Here is a 16,792-nt window from a genome sequence, read left to right as displayed (position 1 = left end):
GCCCCAGCCTCCTTGACAACAGGGTTCTTGCCTCGGACACACACGACCAGCCTCACGTAAGCCTTTCGCACGCACGGCACCCGCTCCCTGGATGCCGTGCGCCCCGCAGGCTGGCGCTCGGCCTTCAGCCCTGACGCCCTGAAACCACCAGCAGTTTTAATCCCTTCGCGCGGGCTGTTTTTATCTTTATATCACTTACAAATGTATAACTCTACAGAACAGATCTACTTAAATTATAAATTGTCATCTGTTTTCTCCTGAAAACAAGAAACACTGTGGAGTACTCGGAGAGCATTTTCGTAGATTACCTTTTTCCACTGCTGCCGTTCCGGGTGTGAACACTGCACAAAAATGTCTTTAGATTTTAAAACGAGCAGAATTCAGGCGGGCAACAGGCATAGAGATTCCACCCAGGTGAGTCCTTCTCCCACTCCTGCCGCCACCCCGGGGCCTCTGCAGGTTATGAGAGGCTCCCGCACGTTGCGCGTCTTCGTGCCGCTGCTGGGAACCCACCCCGACGGTGTGGCTGGGGTGAGCTGCTGGGGGTCCGGCGAACCTTTTCTGGGGCAGCTGCCCTTGGCCGCAGCCCCGGGACACACGCACCGAGGAACCGGGTGGACAGACAGACATCAGCACAAGCACAGAGCCGCAAATGTCATCCCGGGAGCAGGGACCCAGCAGATGGATGGTCTGCATTTCCAGCCCGACGCGGGGACTCTGCCAGTCACTTCCTCCAGAAATCACAGGACTCATAGGGAGCGGCCCAGAGGCAGGTGGCGAGACCATGTGACGTCACGGACTGCTGGAGGGACGCCCCGCGATGCTGACGGCCGAGGGCTCGCTGTCCAGCAGAAAGGATACCTGGAGGGGAGTGGGGGGGACGCCTCCCGCCCTGGGAGCAACCGTGACCTGTGTTGTGCGGCACTGACAGGGAGGCACGCGTCCAGAGGTGCGGATCGCGGGGCCGTGGCCCGGGGCTGCCGGAGGAGGAGGCTGGGACGACACAGGCGTGCCCACGGAGACCCGTCTCCAGCCGCGGGCCTGGCTTTCCACACGAGCTCTGCCGTGCACCCCAAAATGCCTGAACGGGAGGCCACGTCACTTTCAATCTCTTTCGTTCACTTATAAACGCACCGGGCGCTGTTCCTGGTGACCTGCACCTAACAAATGACTTGGACCCAGATCTCCAAATGTGACGTTTTGGAATTGGAAGTTGGAAGACCTTTTTTTTTTTTTTTTTGTCCCAGCTCTGGCTCCAGCTACCAGAAGGGTCTGGAACAATTCACTTCACCTCCCGGCAGGTGGGGGACACAGATGGACACCAAACCCCCGGCTCAGCCCACATTCCACCTCGGCCACTGCCCAACGGCTCTCACTTTGTGCAAGGAGTGGTCACGACCCTCTGAAGACCGGGTTCCCTTCTACACGTCAAACACGCGTCACCAATGCCAACCTCGCCAAGCACATGCTGGGCACACGCCCCTCCATTATTGCCGCATCTGCCCGTGGGGAAACTTTGCTTCCCAGACGGATGGCCCTCCATCCCTGGGACAGAGCCTCTCCGTCCGCCTCGCCGCGGGCCCCCTTACAGCGCGGGCTCCCTGTGGGCCCTCACCACACGCCTGCAGAAGGGAAGCTACCGGCGAAATGCAAGACCCTGAATGAGGGAAACGGTCGAAAAGCAGAGCGACTTCTACATGTGAGCAGATGACGCTGCCTCGGTTTACCGTCCATAGTGAGACACTGTGCCCTTTCCCGGAGGAAGGCCCAGGGGCGCCACCCGGCTGCTAACTGCCTCTGCACCGAGCGTCAGGAACTCGCTGTGCGTGTTGGAGCACATCCCGGGGAGGAAAGCACCTCTCCCCACAGCACCTGCACCTCCCTGTGGAAACACACGTAGGGCACGGCATCCCCGGTGCCGTAATGGAGTCACGTCGAGGGACAGTGGGACAGAGGAACATGGACGCACCCTCCTGGGCTGGTGGGTGCTCCCGAGGGGAGAGCCTCCCACCGGCGAGCGAGGGGGACTGCGGTGCTCGGGCAGAGGGAGGCAATGCGGGATGAGGCCTGGCCCGTGGGGAGACTCCACATGTTCGTTCACTCGTTCAGCCCGCCGGCCGGGCGGCGAAGCTAGTGTCTGCGCCCCTGCGACGAGGTAGCCGCGTGCTGAGCGCCGAGGCCCCGGCCACCAGGGCGGGCGGCTCTTCCAGTGCCCGGGCGCGGACTCGGAACGCAGGGGCGGCCGCCCACCAGGTAGCCGAGGCCCAGGACGGGGCAGCGCAAGGGGGAGTCGGCCCTCAAAGGGTCAGGTGGGGCAGGGGGCCGGGAGCCCAGTGAGGACAGAAAAGCAGGCTCCCCGCGGGGACCGAGGCCGTCCCCCAGGGCAGGGGTGCGGAGGACAGCAGGCGAGGGGCCTCCCGTGTGCCGACAGGGAGAGGTCGGAGCCCCAGCTTCAGGATGGCGTGCGGGACAGGAGCAGACATCGTGAGCCGAGACTGCGGTCAGGAGCAGGGTGGAGAGTGAGGACAGCCTGCGGACGGGGCGGAGGCGGGGAGGCGGGAAAGGGCCCAGCGTGGCCTCGGGGCAGCGGTTCCCAGGTGCGCGGCCCAGGACCGGCCGGGGGACCGGAGGAGGCGCCAGGGTCAGTGCAAGTGTCCGCGCCGCTGGGAGCATCTCTGCCGTGACGTCAAAGCCTTGTGGAGCGAGGGGAGTCTGGACGCACCTGCGGCCTGGCGTCCTCGCACGCTGGCCAGAAGGCTCTCTCGCCCCCAGGGAGCTGGAGACACTGAGCTCGGGGCCCGGGGACCAGAGTCGTGCGCCAGCTCCGGGCTCAGTCCTTCCCACCTGCGCCCCGTGCCCTTCTCTGGTGGCTTCTGTTTCCAGCTCAACGGAAATCTGATGGCACTGAGGTTCTGGGGTGGCTCACAGAACCCACGCGGCCCAGGAAGTAGAGCTACGTATGAGGGTCCTTCCACTCGCCGCAAAGGCGCAGGGAACAGACCCGGTGATGCTCAGAGCACGGGGACTCGCAGGCGGCCACTCGCTAGCCCAACTGCCCTTCCCACTTTAGCGATTCCGGCCCGTGTGGAGGTACCTGAGGGCAGACGCCCCTTGTAATGGCGGGCCTGTCCCACGTGTGACACTGACTCGCGTCTGGGGCACGCGGGCATCTTTCAGAAGGTAAGCGAGCACATCCAGGTGGGCGGCCCTGCTCGGCCCCTCGGCGCTCCCACGTGCAGCAGGGCCACTGCCCTCGCCGGGGGCAGGAAGCCAGCGGGGCCGCACCGCCGGGTAATCGCGTGCGCACCCCGCCGGCCTGCCCAGCACAGAGCTCACCGGCTCATCTGCTGGCGGCCTACGTTTTCTTATCACGAGGCGGTGGAAGGACCAGAAGTAGCGAAGCCCGTGCATTGTTCTCGGCCAGCGGCGAGAAATTGTTTTTATACGAGAGTCATTTCCAGAGAAACGGAATTACTCTGGGTTCTCCGTCTCCAGCCAAAGGCTGACCGGCCTGCTGTGGTCCTGGAATCTGACGTCCCCGCTCGGGGAGTCCTGGGCCCCGCCTCTGCAGGGACCGTTCTGAGACCGTGCAGTGGACGGCCAGGACTGTCAGCCAGCCCCCTCTGCCCTCTCCAAGCCGGCCTTCAGACGGCAAAGCCCTTGACCCGGGAAGGGCCGGATACGGGCAGAGGCGGGGTCGTCTGGCTTCAGGCTTCTCCCTCGGGGCTGCCACTGGGTGAGGGCCACGTCGTGCTGTGTGCGGCCCAGGAAGCCCACGGGCACATCTCATTGGAGCCGCACCTCTGAACGGCCTGTGGGATCCGGCCTTTTTGCTTCGGGTTCTGGCTTTCCTGCTGTTTGTTTTTCTTGCAATAAGTTGATGTCACGCTATTGACCTCTCTTGCCGTGTCTCAGCTTCTGGGAAACTCATCCCCAAGCAGACCCGTGCTATACACACCGGCCCTTACTCGTTGCTTTTCAGCGCTGGGGATTTTTACATTTTTGAGACTGTTACTTCAATAAAACGTGTGAGGAACCGCGTTGACGTGGGAACTGTTCAAGGAAACACACGGGATCCTACAAGGAAGGGGCCTCAGCAACCTCCCGACCCCCTGGCCCAGCGAGAGTCTCACAGGGAACAAGGGCGTCCCCGACAGAGCCCCCTCGGTGCTTCCAGACCCCCGGACACACCTGGTCTGTGGCCCCCGGCTCCAGACGACGCCTTTGAAAGTGCTGAGGATCTGATGGGTGCCTTCTTTCCGCAGACCCTAGTTAAGGACAGACCCACTCGTCAGTAAACGGCTTTCTGGTCCCAGACCGGCGTCCATTTCTGGAGCCAACAGTCTCAGAACCCTTGCATTTGTACGACTAAGATTTACTTTTCTGCTCACAGGGAGGAGAGGTCGGCAGTTTGAAAAACTTCCCGTCTCCTTACTGTTAAAAATGGAGACAGATTTAAGTGCCTCGTGGCAGAACCGTTTCCATTAACCCAGTACGGAGTCGGAGGCCAGTGCGCGCGCCTCTCCTGCGTTCCCCACGCGCGGCTCCCTCCTCCCCAGGCCCCAGCAGGGTGTCTGCACCATGCAAAAGCAGCGGTGCTGAGTTTCTTTAAAAAAGAAAGAAGTTCTACAACCCGGATGAGACCCTGAATGCAGTGAACTCGGCGGGCCCAGCTGCATCTGAAGGTGGCTTCGGAAGCCTGTCCCCTTTGGAGGGGCAAAGTGCTGGGGGCGATGAGGAAGCCTCCTACCCTTGTTAGCGCTCGTGGGGGACCCGCGGGGAGGGTTAGAGCCTTGCTACCAAAACATCCCGTGTCTTTCTGCAAATGAGCCAAGTGCTCAATAAAACAAACATAAGTACATAAACCACACCGAGGACTTACCCAGCCAGGTGTGCCCAGGAAGATAGTCCTCCTCCTTGTTGCCTAAACACATGAGCAGCTTCAAAGCAAGAGGAGAGAAGTGAGGACCGCCGTGTAGGAAGTCAGAGACAGAACTGCCTCACACACACACATGTGCGCACACACACACATACACACCCACCCCAGGACCTCACACCCAAGCAAGACTCCCAGGGACACCACACCTAAATAAAGCAGTGTGATCGCACCGTGCAGCACACCTCCCCCGCCAGCCACTTCTGCACATCCTTTCTGGCTGGGGACTCTGAAAGACCACAGCCACCAGCGCAGCCACACAGGGCACCCCCGTGTCCCCTGAGGGCCCCTCCCTGCTCACAGAGACAAGCAAGCTGGAGGTAGACGGGGCAGAGAAGCCACATTCAGAGGATCCAGGAGAGATCCTGAGAGGAGGGGCCCGGCGGAGGCCCCGAATTTGCCCTCAGAGCACCTTTCCCGTGAGATTCCACTCCGGCTCGTGTGAAACCAACAGGGTGCCCCCCAGCGCTTCTCACTCGGCTACCGTGTGCAAGCAGGCTGCCTGTCCAAGCAGAGAGCAGCCTGCCGCAGAGAACGTCACGTCTCGTCGTCTGAGTTCAGGGAGGAGAGCAGGCGGTAGGAGGAGTGGCGGACCCACGGCCGCGCGTGTGGCGTTCCGTGACGAAGAGTCACCCGCACGGGGACGTGGCTGCGCCACACACACACCCTGGGCCGGTCGTGAGCAGGGCAGTCACGCAATAAAGAAGCTGCCGTGTGCTTCCTCAGGCCCAGCACGCCTCCTGGACTTGGAGACGGAAATAACGGGAATAAACATAGCTGCGTTCAGCTGAGATATCATCCGGCTCCGGGGGCGGAGCCCCAAACGCAGATGGATTTGGGGATAAGGTTGCTCTTCGGCAAAAATGTGCAGCGGCGACAGCTTGTAACTAGCCGTTGCCACAGACGCTACAATCGAGGCTACGTTATGAAGAAAACATTCTCAAATCTTTGTAACGACCAGATTTTCAGGCTCATTATTTGTAGCCTGCTGTCGATGAAACTGTAGAGCAGCTTTTGAAAACCTATGTGGAGTAAAAGCGTATATATTTTGCTTATTAGAAAATGCATATTTAAGAAGCTTCAAATTTCTACCAAAGGCGTATCTTGCCTGGAGTGTGCATGTGTGTGCGTGTGTGTGTGCACATGTGTGTGCTCGTGTGTACACGTGTGCGCACGTGTGTGCACGTACAAATTATGTGTTCGTGTGTGCTCGTTGTACATGTGTGCACGTGTGTACACGTGCATGTGTGCATGTGTGTGCATATTATGTGTTCGTCTGTGTGCATGCGTGCGTCTCACGCAGGCTTGGCTACATGTGGGTGTGCGTGCATATGTGCACTGTGCACATGTGTGCATGTGTGTGCATGTGTGCACTCATGTGTACATGTGCGTGCATGTGTGTGCATGCTTGTGTGTGTGTGTGCAGGCAGGCATTGTGTGTTGCATGTGTGTACACATGTCTGTGCATGTGTGTGCATTATGTGTGCATGTGTGTATGTGCATGTGTGCATATGTGCATCTCAGGCAAGCATTGTACATGTGTGTGCACGTGCTTGTGTGTGTGTGCATGTGTGTGCACGTGGGTGTGTGTGGGTATGTGTGCATGTGTGTGAGCACATGTGTGGGCATGTTTGTATGCGTGCATGTGTATCCATGTGTGTGAGTGCGTGTGTGTGCGTGTGTGTGCATATGTATGTGTGTGCAAGCACATGTGTGTGCACGTGTGTGTACATAAAATGTACATCTATGATAGACACGAGCCACGGACGTTCATATGCATCACCTGCGTTCCCACACTAAATCTGTAAACAACTCAATCCCTCAACTACCAGAATTTTAAATACTTCGCAACTGAGCAATTTCCTACCAACCACGTGAAGACAAAGTATCGTGTCCTACCGCGCCTGAAGGAGAATAATCTAGCATGTATTTGGGGAAGAGACGGAAGGACATCTTTAGCCCTTTGTTTTATGCCTTTTCTTACGCGCTTGTCCCCGGTGCCATCATGCAAGTGGCATGCTTCTCAGTTCTTCCTGCGTATCCTACTGACCGTGGCTCACGGAAGCTGGGAAGGCCGCGTCAGTGTGACGTATTTCACGTCTCCGGTGTGGGTGGCGCCAGGCGCCAAGTCTTCCTGCCGCATTAAGCGTTACCACGGCACTGAGTGCCCGTGGCGGTACCACGCAGAACAGCCACTCGCTAACGGAGTTGTCACACTTGCCGCCTCAAGCGTTAAATTCCTCATCTGTACTAAATGCGGACCGGGTGGCTTCCGTGGCTAATGTTCCGTGTGACCTGGCGCCCTTCAGACCAAGAGGGCCGGCGTCAGCCTGTAAATGTTCAGAAAGACAAAGTTGAAGTTTCCGCGTTGTCGAGGGAAGCCGACGCTGGTATCTGCGTGCGCGGGTCTCTCCGGGAACGCCCTCCTCTGGCCGGTGCGGGCGGGTTGCCTGCGGGCTGTGGAAGGGCCCCCCACGGAGGTGCTGCTTCTGGCTGGCGTCAACCTCTACCGCGTGGTGCCCGACGGAAGAGCTGCTCGCAGACAAAGTCTGGTCTGATGCCACCCCACGCGTCGGCCCGTGCACACCACTTAATCCCTGTGGCCTCGGTTTCTTCGTTTTCTAGGTTGAAAGATGGATTTGGCTATTTCTAAGGCTTCTACCTCCTCCAGACCCTACCACTCTGAGGGTGTTGCCGTAGTCAGCAGCATCTCCTCGCACGCAGTTCACTAGCTCATGATGGACCAGCCCCTTCTGGAAACCTTACCAACCGCTTGACATTTTTAACTAAAATAGAAAAAGTCTATGTGTATTCACAAAGTGGTTTAATTTTCTAATCTCACTGCCAAGAGGTAGCCTGGTTCTTGGGGTAATTTTATCCTAACATTCTCAACATTCTAGTCTCGTCAATGACAAAGATAGTAAATGTTGTTTTTGTACAGGGAGAGGAGAGAGCACACATTTCGTTGAAAGCCAGATGCTGGTAAAATCAAGTCTAAGACTGGCGGGCCCGTTCCGAAAGCGCCGATAATATTGATCGATAGAAACAGACGTATCAAAGACCCACTCCTTCATTTGGCACAGCGAGGATTGAGAACAATTAACTATACGGCACAGTCCCTCAGCCAAGGAGAAAACAGTTGAATCGAGATGATAAGGGAAATGCATCTCAAAAAGTCAAGACCACAGTAAGGTGGTTTACAAGATTGGTGCGAGGTATCAGATGCTTCCTAAAAGTAGAGGGTCCTGAATTCTGGACTGGTCAGGAGCGACTTTACGGGGAGGGTGGACCCCAAGACAGATTTCGAAGGGTCAGCAAGAGGGAACGGTCATGGGTGGGCATGGGATTGCGGGAGGAGGGTGGGGGGAAACGGACAGCCACCACCAGAGCTCCAGGGCCATGTGGTGGGATCTAAAATACACGGGAAGGGTGCCTGGGTGGCTCAGCCCGCTGAGCGTCTGGCTCTTGGTTTCAGCTCGCGGTTCACGGACCCCGCTTGACAGCATAGACCCTGCTTGGGACCCTCTCTTCCGTTTCTCTCTGTCCCTCCCCCGCTCGTGTGCACGTGCACACCTTCTCCCTCTCAAAAACAAATGAGTAAACTTTAACAAAGAAAAGGAAAGAAAAAGCAGCCAATTATAAAAAATAAAAACAAAATAAAATTACATAGGTAGGACAGAGCCGTATTTTTTAAGTTCTTTAAAATTAAGTAGGGGAGCCAGGATGGCTCAGTTGATTAAGCGTCTGACTCTTGATTTCAGCTCAGGTCGTGATCTCGCGGTTTGTGGGAACAGGCACTTTGTCGGGCTCTGTGCTGACAGTGTGGAGCCTGCTTGTGATTCTCTCTGTCTCTCTCTACCTCTCCCCCATTCACTCACTCTCTGTCTCTGTCTCTCTCTCTCTCAAAATAAATAAACTTAAAGAAAATTGAGTAGACAATGTCCAAGTTCCAGAAAGAGTTGAACACACTTGTTAGCTCGGGCCGCCTTGCAGACCTCACTAAAACAGTGGCCAAGAGTCTGGTTCTTAAAGGCAAAAGGACACTGGGAAAAATAATGGGAAAGGAGAAACAGCACCAGAATTTTGGAGGCAAAGGAGCAGAGAGTTGAGTACTGTGAGATCTGGCAGATGCCCGGCCCCTAACAACAGGTGAACCTCAGGTGGCCCTGACGAAACCTGAACCCTGGAAACCTCTAGAACTCCAGAATCGATGGCACCAGGCACGGCATCTGTGCACGGAGTGCCGAGACCCTGGAGTCTCCACACTGGATTCCCAGCATGTCGCCTGCCGGGGAGGAACGGCCGCTTCCTGCCGGACCACCTGAGGAAGCGGCCTGGTCCGGCCACACCCGAGACCCACAGTCAGCGCAGTCCTGCCCCACGTGTGGGGGACGTCCAAGGACCAGGCACGGGGGAAAGCCTCTAAAATGAAACAGCGCAACAGAAAAAACAACCCGGAGAAAATAGAGAAAATCTTCCCTGCAAAGGTGTAATATTCTCAAACGGGAAGATGAGAAAACAATTAGGACCTCAAAGAAATTCAGAAAAACGAAAGATAGCAAGAAATAGAACTCAAGAGAAGGACTGGAGGCAAAGTTGAAGGAACTGTCCAGTTAGAAGGACAAAACCCTGGGGGAAAACAGAGAAAAGATAAGACAACACGAGAGATGGCTCCGGAAGCACAACAGCCAAACAATAATAGCAATCCAGAACCAGAGAAAACAGTAAGGATAAAATAGCGCTGGAAGTAAGTAAAAAATTTCCCTGAACTGACTCCAGAGCAGTGCGTGGCCCGGAACGTGGGAATGTATCCCCCGCCAGAGAAACTGGCAAAGACTCTCAGAAGCCCAGCTTCATACAGAGGATCAAAACTCATAACAGAACTGAACTTCTTGACCGGCTCTCAAGGAACTAGGTCGCAAGGGAGAAAACGGCAGACGTACCGAGGAAAATGCCATATGACCTAGAATTGCATTCCCGGCGGACCATCGGCTGCGGGCAGCACAGAGACACCTGCACACGTGCCAGGGTCTCACACGTGTCCCTTTCTCATGCCTCCTCCGTGAGCTCCTAGACCATGTGCTGCACCGACGCGAGGCAGTGGAGGACAGAGATGTTGGGTCCAGAAGCAGGGGACCCAGCACAGGTGAGGGAAGGGCATCCCCAGCACCGGTGGAGGGAAGGGCGTCCTCGGGAGGAGGCTGCTGGGGCTCCCAGGGGGACAGAGGTCTAGGGACAGACACTTAGAGCAGGCTAGACAAGTCCAGGACAGGTTCCTCCAGGGTGAGGTGGGGTGTTCCTAACGGAGTGCAATGTGTGCAGAGTTGACCCCCCGAAGGAGAGTTTGGGCATCGAGAGTGACAAGTAGGGACATGTGTGACCAGTACTGTCTGCGTTTTTGCGCATCTGCGGCTGTCCACACGCCTCTCCATGTACATGGCCTGAACTCTTCCATCCGTGTGGGTGTGGCCCATCCTTCCCAGGTGCCTGTCTGTCTGTCTCCTGCCCCACAGCCCGTCCGGTCCATCAGGCAACTCTCTGCTCATGTCCTGTGAAGTTGGGGACTGTGTCCGTGCTGCTCAGTGAAACATTTTCTGAACAAATGCACAAAGGAGCCATTCTGTCTAATTCATTCAGCAAAACGTATTTTTTGCTCACCGTGTGATAGACATTAGAGGAACAGGTGTGTGATTGTTTTAATGGATCCTGACCACAGCCCCATAAGAAAGTGGGACAGGGTTTCTTGGTCCTTAGAGACCAGAAAGGCAAGATGTGGGGACAAGGGACTCTCAAGTACTTTGTTCAATGTTATTCAGCCGTGTGACCTTCAGAAGATCCCTCACGATCTCCGTCCCACAAAAAGGGAATTATAATCATTTCTATCCCGTCGTCGTGTACCGTCGCCGTGAGGGCTTAGTGGGCTCATTTTTGTGAAGATGTTAAAAAACAGCAGGTAAGGGCTCTGTGAGTCGTGCCGTATTCGCCAAGCTGGGATCTGAACTCAGGGCTCCAGAATCATGTGCAAATATTACTTACATGATTCCAAAATAAGTATTTTAGCCCTGACACAACCGAGGCCATTCAGGCAATACAAGAAAGGTGTCACCCGTGAAAGAGCGATCATACACAGCGACCGTGCGTCTGTGAAGTGGCTGTGGCTTCGCGAGCCTCCGCTCGATGTTGGGAGACGTGATCTGCCTGCCCGAGTCCTTCCTCTCTCATCAGAGGCCATGCGACAGGGCTGGAGCAGGAACACGCCGCCAAGCCCATTTTCCAGTTACTGAGACCTGACCTTCTGTTTATATTAAAATCAGATAAATGAAAACACCAAGCAAGAGGCCACTGAAAACCCCACAGAAACCAGCCCTGAGAGCTTGTAATACACAACATTTTAAATGTAAGTGTTCACTGCGGCCAGGTAACCAATTTGCTAGAATAACGTGACAGGAAAGACTCAAGATGGCTTAAGTCAAGCTAACAGCAAAGGATCGTAAGAGCTGCACTGGCGGAGACGCTCCGGGCATACGTGAGCGGCACAGCGAGGCTCGCAGGACGTGGGGCCCCCGGGAAACTCACCGCTAACGGCACACAGTTCTTCCCTCTGCAACTTCAAGGCCTTCGGCGGGGCTCAAACACATGAGCTACCGTCACCCTGAGTCACCACATTACTAGTGCTTTGAGGGTTCGACTGTGGGGAGAAAACCAGAAGAGCATCCGTCGCCATCTCCAAAGGTTGTGATTCTGTAAAGTAGGAGCGGACGCAGGAGATAAAGAGCCTGTCGACACCCCGCAGACGGGGATCTGGCGCCCAGGGTCGCCGTTAGCTGTGCCTGCCAGAGCGTGCGGGGAGCTCTGCTTTGAGGCGTCTGCAGGCATCGCTGGGATCTCCACCCGGGATCGGCCTTGCCCCTCATAGACGGATCCATCTGATTTTGCTACAGTGACACAGAACACATTCCCTTGAGCGACTGGAGAAGAATGAGCTTTCTTGACGTCGGAGTTCTGGGATCTTGAGCTACCTCCCAAAGCTCAGCCCTTCCTGCCCCGTCTTGCTCTGCTTCCCTGCAGTAGCCAGTGGCCACTATTCACTCAACAAATACCTGATGAACACCTACTGTGTCCCAGATGGCCGTCACGGATCTGTCCACTGAATTTTTTTTGTGGTGATGGAAACCACCAATATGGCAGCCACTACCCACCTGTGGCTACTGGACCCTTAAAATGTGAGCAGTGTGGCTGGGGAGTCCATTTTTTTTATTTTCTTTAATGCTAATTAAATAGCTGCAGATGACTATGGGCTACTATATTGGATACTGCAGCCCTGAATATAAAAATCAATTCAACACAGGCCATTTTCTCAGTGTCGTGAAGGAGAACCCACAATCACACCAGTACGTGATAAGTGCTTTCATTTTTTCTTTTGAGAGAGAGGAAGAGAGAGAGAGAGGCAGAGAGCACAAGCAGGGGAGGGGCAGACAGAGAGAGACAGAGAAGCCCAAGCAGGTTCCACACCCAGCGCAGAGCCCGACTTGGGGTTCGATCTCACCAACCATGAGATCATGACCTGAGCTAAAATCAAGAGTCAGACATTTAATCAGCTGAGCCAACCAGGGGCCCCAGTAAGTGCTTTCATTTTTAATAAATGGAGGAGACCATGGTTTGTTCATTCAACCAATATTCCGTGACCACCGTCAGCAGCAAGCCTCTGCTGGCCAGCATGGGAAATACACAGCTGGTGGAGGCCCACCTATCCTATTGAGGAACAGAATCGGGGACCAAAGCAACAACATGAACCCCACACAGACGGCTGAGCTCGGGCCCTCCCGCATGCGGGGATGTGGAGGAGGGCCGGCCGTGCACCTGCTGCGTTCACGTAACTGGCGCTTCACCTCGGCGCCAGCTTCTCAGTTACCCCCAGGACTCCACCGTTGATCCCGTTTGGTGTCCACAATCTGGAGACATTCCAGGACTGTGGGTTTCTGCTGTCTTCTTAGAAAGACTCGCGTGCCTGATAGGCATGAGCCCGGGTGAATGGAACACAACGCAGCTGTGGAACACGCTCACTTCCATAGCACCTGCCGGGTAGAGGAGGGCGGCACCCGCCCTTCCTGTGCGTGCAGACTCTTTCTTTCAGTGGAGGGATATTCCAAGCCACTGGGTCCCGTAGACCGGGCATCTGGACCACCTGCTGCCTGATGCGTGAGTGAAATCTGTCTTATGGGCTGGGACTTTGCTCTCACCTTGAAAGTGGGCACTTAGGGAACGGGGCAACGGAATGTGTTTGCGGTAAGCGTGATTTTGACCTACGGTTCACGCTAATGGACGGAGGAAAAGGCTTTGAGCATCGAGCCGTGTGAATTAGCAGAAGGCACCGGACGTTTGAGGCCAGCTAATTCCAACAGTCAGGAATTTAGTTGAAACGGTTTCAAAAATGTATCACAAGGAACTAAATGGTAGATGAGCAGACCGCAATGAGAAGGAAATCCTTCAGGAAGTTTGAGCAATAAAAACTATAGAACAGCAAAGGGACGGGCAATCCCCTCATTGCACAGATAGGTAAACGGAGGCCCAGCCAGAGTCCAGGAGCCCATCCAGGTGTTAACAAAGCCGAGACAGGAACACGGGGCTCCAGACGTGCTGTTCTCTCCACGTCGCCTCCCTGACGGCACCGAGGCTGTCTGCGCAACGTGTCACACGCTGACACCAGAGCCCGCTGCGTGAGGCACAGGTGTGATGGGGCACAAATGTGGCCGACTCCCTCCTCCTTCTCATTCTGCCCTGACGCCCCCACCCCCACACTTCCCACTGTCTATACTCTGCGATTTTTCTACTCTTCCTCTTTTTCTCTCCTCCACTGCCCCGCTGGCCACCCCGCAGGGCTCTAAAGGAGAGGGGGCCACGGTGGGCACTGGCAGATGGGTGCCTGGCCGTGGTTCCGTTGTCACCACTGCACCTGCAGGGGTAATGGGGCAGATGTGTGAGGAGGAGCTGTCCTGAGGGCCAGATGCCCCCCTCGGGGTGGAGCCCCCGACCTCCAGCTCAGACCCCACACTTTCAGGTGTCCTCTTGGCCAGACTCGCCACCTCCCACAACCCCAGGGGCCCGTCTGGGCAGAGCCAAGGCCAGTTGTGTCCGCTTCTAACTGCAGCATCCGTTTTAAGGATAACATCCACTTGCCCACTCTGAACGTTGCTGCCCTACCATTTAAGGTCTGAGCAGCAGGCAGGCCCCCAGGAGATCTGAGGCAGGTAGGTGTGTGTGGACGGGAGGGGGACAGGGCACGAAGCCCGGCCGCAGTGCTGGCTCACCCCACCTGAAGGAGTCCCCACCGCCAGCTGGAGCGGAACATTGTGGGTGGCATCGCTGAACAGCACAGACGGCCGGTTTTACGTCACTTCCTAGCAATTTGGATGAACCTGAGATGGTCAGAGACGGTCAGAGAGAGGCCTGGTGCCCTGTGCGGGTAGCACTGGTGCAGAACAGAGCTCCCTCATGGGCAGGTGACAACAGTCGTTACGCTCCGGAACATCGTGGGCCAACCTGGCACGAGCACCTACCGCTGATCCTTTATCTGGACAAACAGACCGGACCCATGAGTGAGTCCCCCGATCGCCATCTCCGAGAAGCCTGGCTCATGTGGAGCTCGGGCTGGACGCACTGTCAGGTGGCCGTTGGGCACGAGGGGGTGGACAGCAAGGTGGGGGCGGCTGGGCCTGTGTGTCTGAGGCCACTGACCCGGTCTCCCGGTCCGTGGAAAGAGTCGCACGAAAGAAAGCTCAGAACTCTGTTTCATCTTAGAAATGCTACAGAGACCAATATATGTTCCCTTCAGGTTTTTTCGGGTTATAAGTATTATTCTTGCTTTGATTATTATGTTCTAAGAGATGCTTAGTTTCAAAAGGCAGATGACCAATCGTGCTGGGATTCTGGGGTTGGTGGAGCCTTGGCAATCACCCAGTGGCCCTCGCTTTACAGATGAAGAAAGAAAGGGACATCCACGCTGGAAAGGGGACTGACCGCAGTCACACACTTGGATAGGAATGAAGTCCTTCCGTTCTGGGAGCCAGTGCATGCCAGCGACCTCCAGGGCCCCCGATGAATGGCGTTGTCTTTACTAGAGTATGAGATGCACCCAAGCAACCAGAAGAAGTAATTCTCCAGGAAACAGTGTCAGGGCCACCCCTTCGCTCATGCCGTTCGTCCAGATGGTCTGGGGACTGTTGACGGTAGTGACAAACAGCACAACAGTAAGTGTCCAAAACATAGAGGGACATGCCTGCTGAGCACCCAATTCCTGAGTAAGAATAAAAATCACCATGATAATCAACAGCAGGCGCCAACTATGAGTACTGCGTGTGTGCCCAGCACTGACCTCTCTACAGAAGTGACCCTTCCAGCCCCAAAGCAAGTGTGTGAGATGTGCACTTACAGCTGGGGACCCTGGAGTACAACGTCAAATGTCTCCCCAGCCCCTCGCTCTGTGACACCTCCCACAAGCCATTCACACACATAATCTTCCAGACACAGTGCATCCTGTCTGCCCGTCCCACCCCTCAACCATGGACCTAAGTCTCGCTGCGGGGAGGGACAGTGCCTATCAGGGACTTGTGTGTCCAGCAGAGGCTCTGGGGACCCTCATCGGACATCAGGTCAGCACAGTGACTGCCTCGCCTTCCCCTTCCTTCCAGGCCCCTCCTGGACGGGTCCCCAGGCCGGTCTGCCCCTTCCTAAACCTTGCCAGACACAATCCTACTGGCCCCACCATTGCACACTCTGAACTCTGTGTTTGGTTTTTGTTTCCATTTTCTGCACGGATCATGCTCTTCGTTGTGTTCACGTCTTTGCGAAGTCTCTGGGTTTTTTTAATGTTTGTTTATTTTTGAGAGAGAGAGAGACAGACATAGAATGAGTGGGAGAGGGGTGGAGAGAGAGGGAGACACAGAATGTGAAGCAGGATCCGGGCTCTGAGCTGTCAGCACAGAGCCCGACGCGGGGCTCAAACCCACGGACGGTGAGATCATGACCTAAGCCGAAGTCAGACGCCCAACTGACTGAGCCCCCCAAGTGCCCCACAAAGTCTCTGTTTTGCCTGAAATATGTTTCCATAGCTTCATGCAACCTCTTCAAGCCCAGCCCCAGCCTCATTTGTCTGCAGTATGGCTGAGCTCCCTTGACCCCCTGACCCTCTCGACGGGACGCCCTCAACATGCATTTATCATAGCATTTATCACACATCACCTATCCATTCAACAGCCCTTTACTGTGTGCCCGTGACATGCCACGTGTTTGGCACACATGTCACCTGTGCTGAGTGGCTCCAACACAGTCTTCCTCACCAGTCCATATCTATGCCTCTCCCCTCTGAATCCGCCAGGGCCCAGCACCCAGCCCCAAGGTTCCTCCCCAAATAAGCATGTACTGGATGGTCCATGTGAGACTGGATACTTCTCATCTCAGGTCTAAACGTAAGCCTATCATAGTGCTCCCAAAGCATTCAGTCAGCACCAGAGACCACACGTCTTATTTTCGACAAACGGAATAGGTGCCCACAGCATCCGTGCTCTGTGTCTCTCCCCCTTATTCCTGTGGTGTATCGTGCGGTTTCCAGGAAGACAAGAACCGTAATACAAAGTCACTTTGGAAAGTTGCCCTCTATGGAACACAGGTCCTGGTCCGGGGGTCTTGCCCAAGTTTGGACTGATTTCAGCAGGGTTTAGGGATGGCTGCCTACAACACTGACTTTTTTCCATAACGTTGGGACTGACAATGTTCTTCATCAATTTAAACTGTGCGGCTGTTCTCACCAGCAGGCATTTGTGGCTCATCTTCTATGAGTAGCTCGTTAGTTTACAGATA

The 16,792-nt window shown here is 55.6% G+C and overlaps 1 protein-coding gene across 14 annotated transcripts in view; it reads left to right on the top strand.

The window, feature by feature from the left end:
* Positions 1 to 16,792, top strand: part of MYT1L (myelin transcription factor 1 like) — a 427,914-nt gene that overhangs the window by 298,534 nt on the left and 112,588 nt on the right. The window lies entirely within an intron of this gene.

Source organism: Puma concolor, chromosome A3, assembly GCF_028749965.1.
Source record: "Puma concolor isolate L17-30 chromosome A3, mPumCon1.1.hap2, whole genome shotgun sequence".
Lineage (NCBI taxonomy): Eukaryota > Metazoa > Chordata > Mammalia > Carnivora > Felidae > Puma > Puma concolor.
The sequence above is the reverse complement of the archived record's forward strand: the minus strand, read 5'-3'. Positions and strand labels throughout refer to the sequence as shown.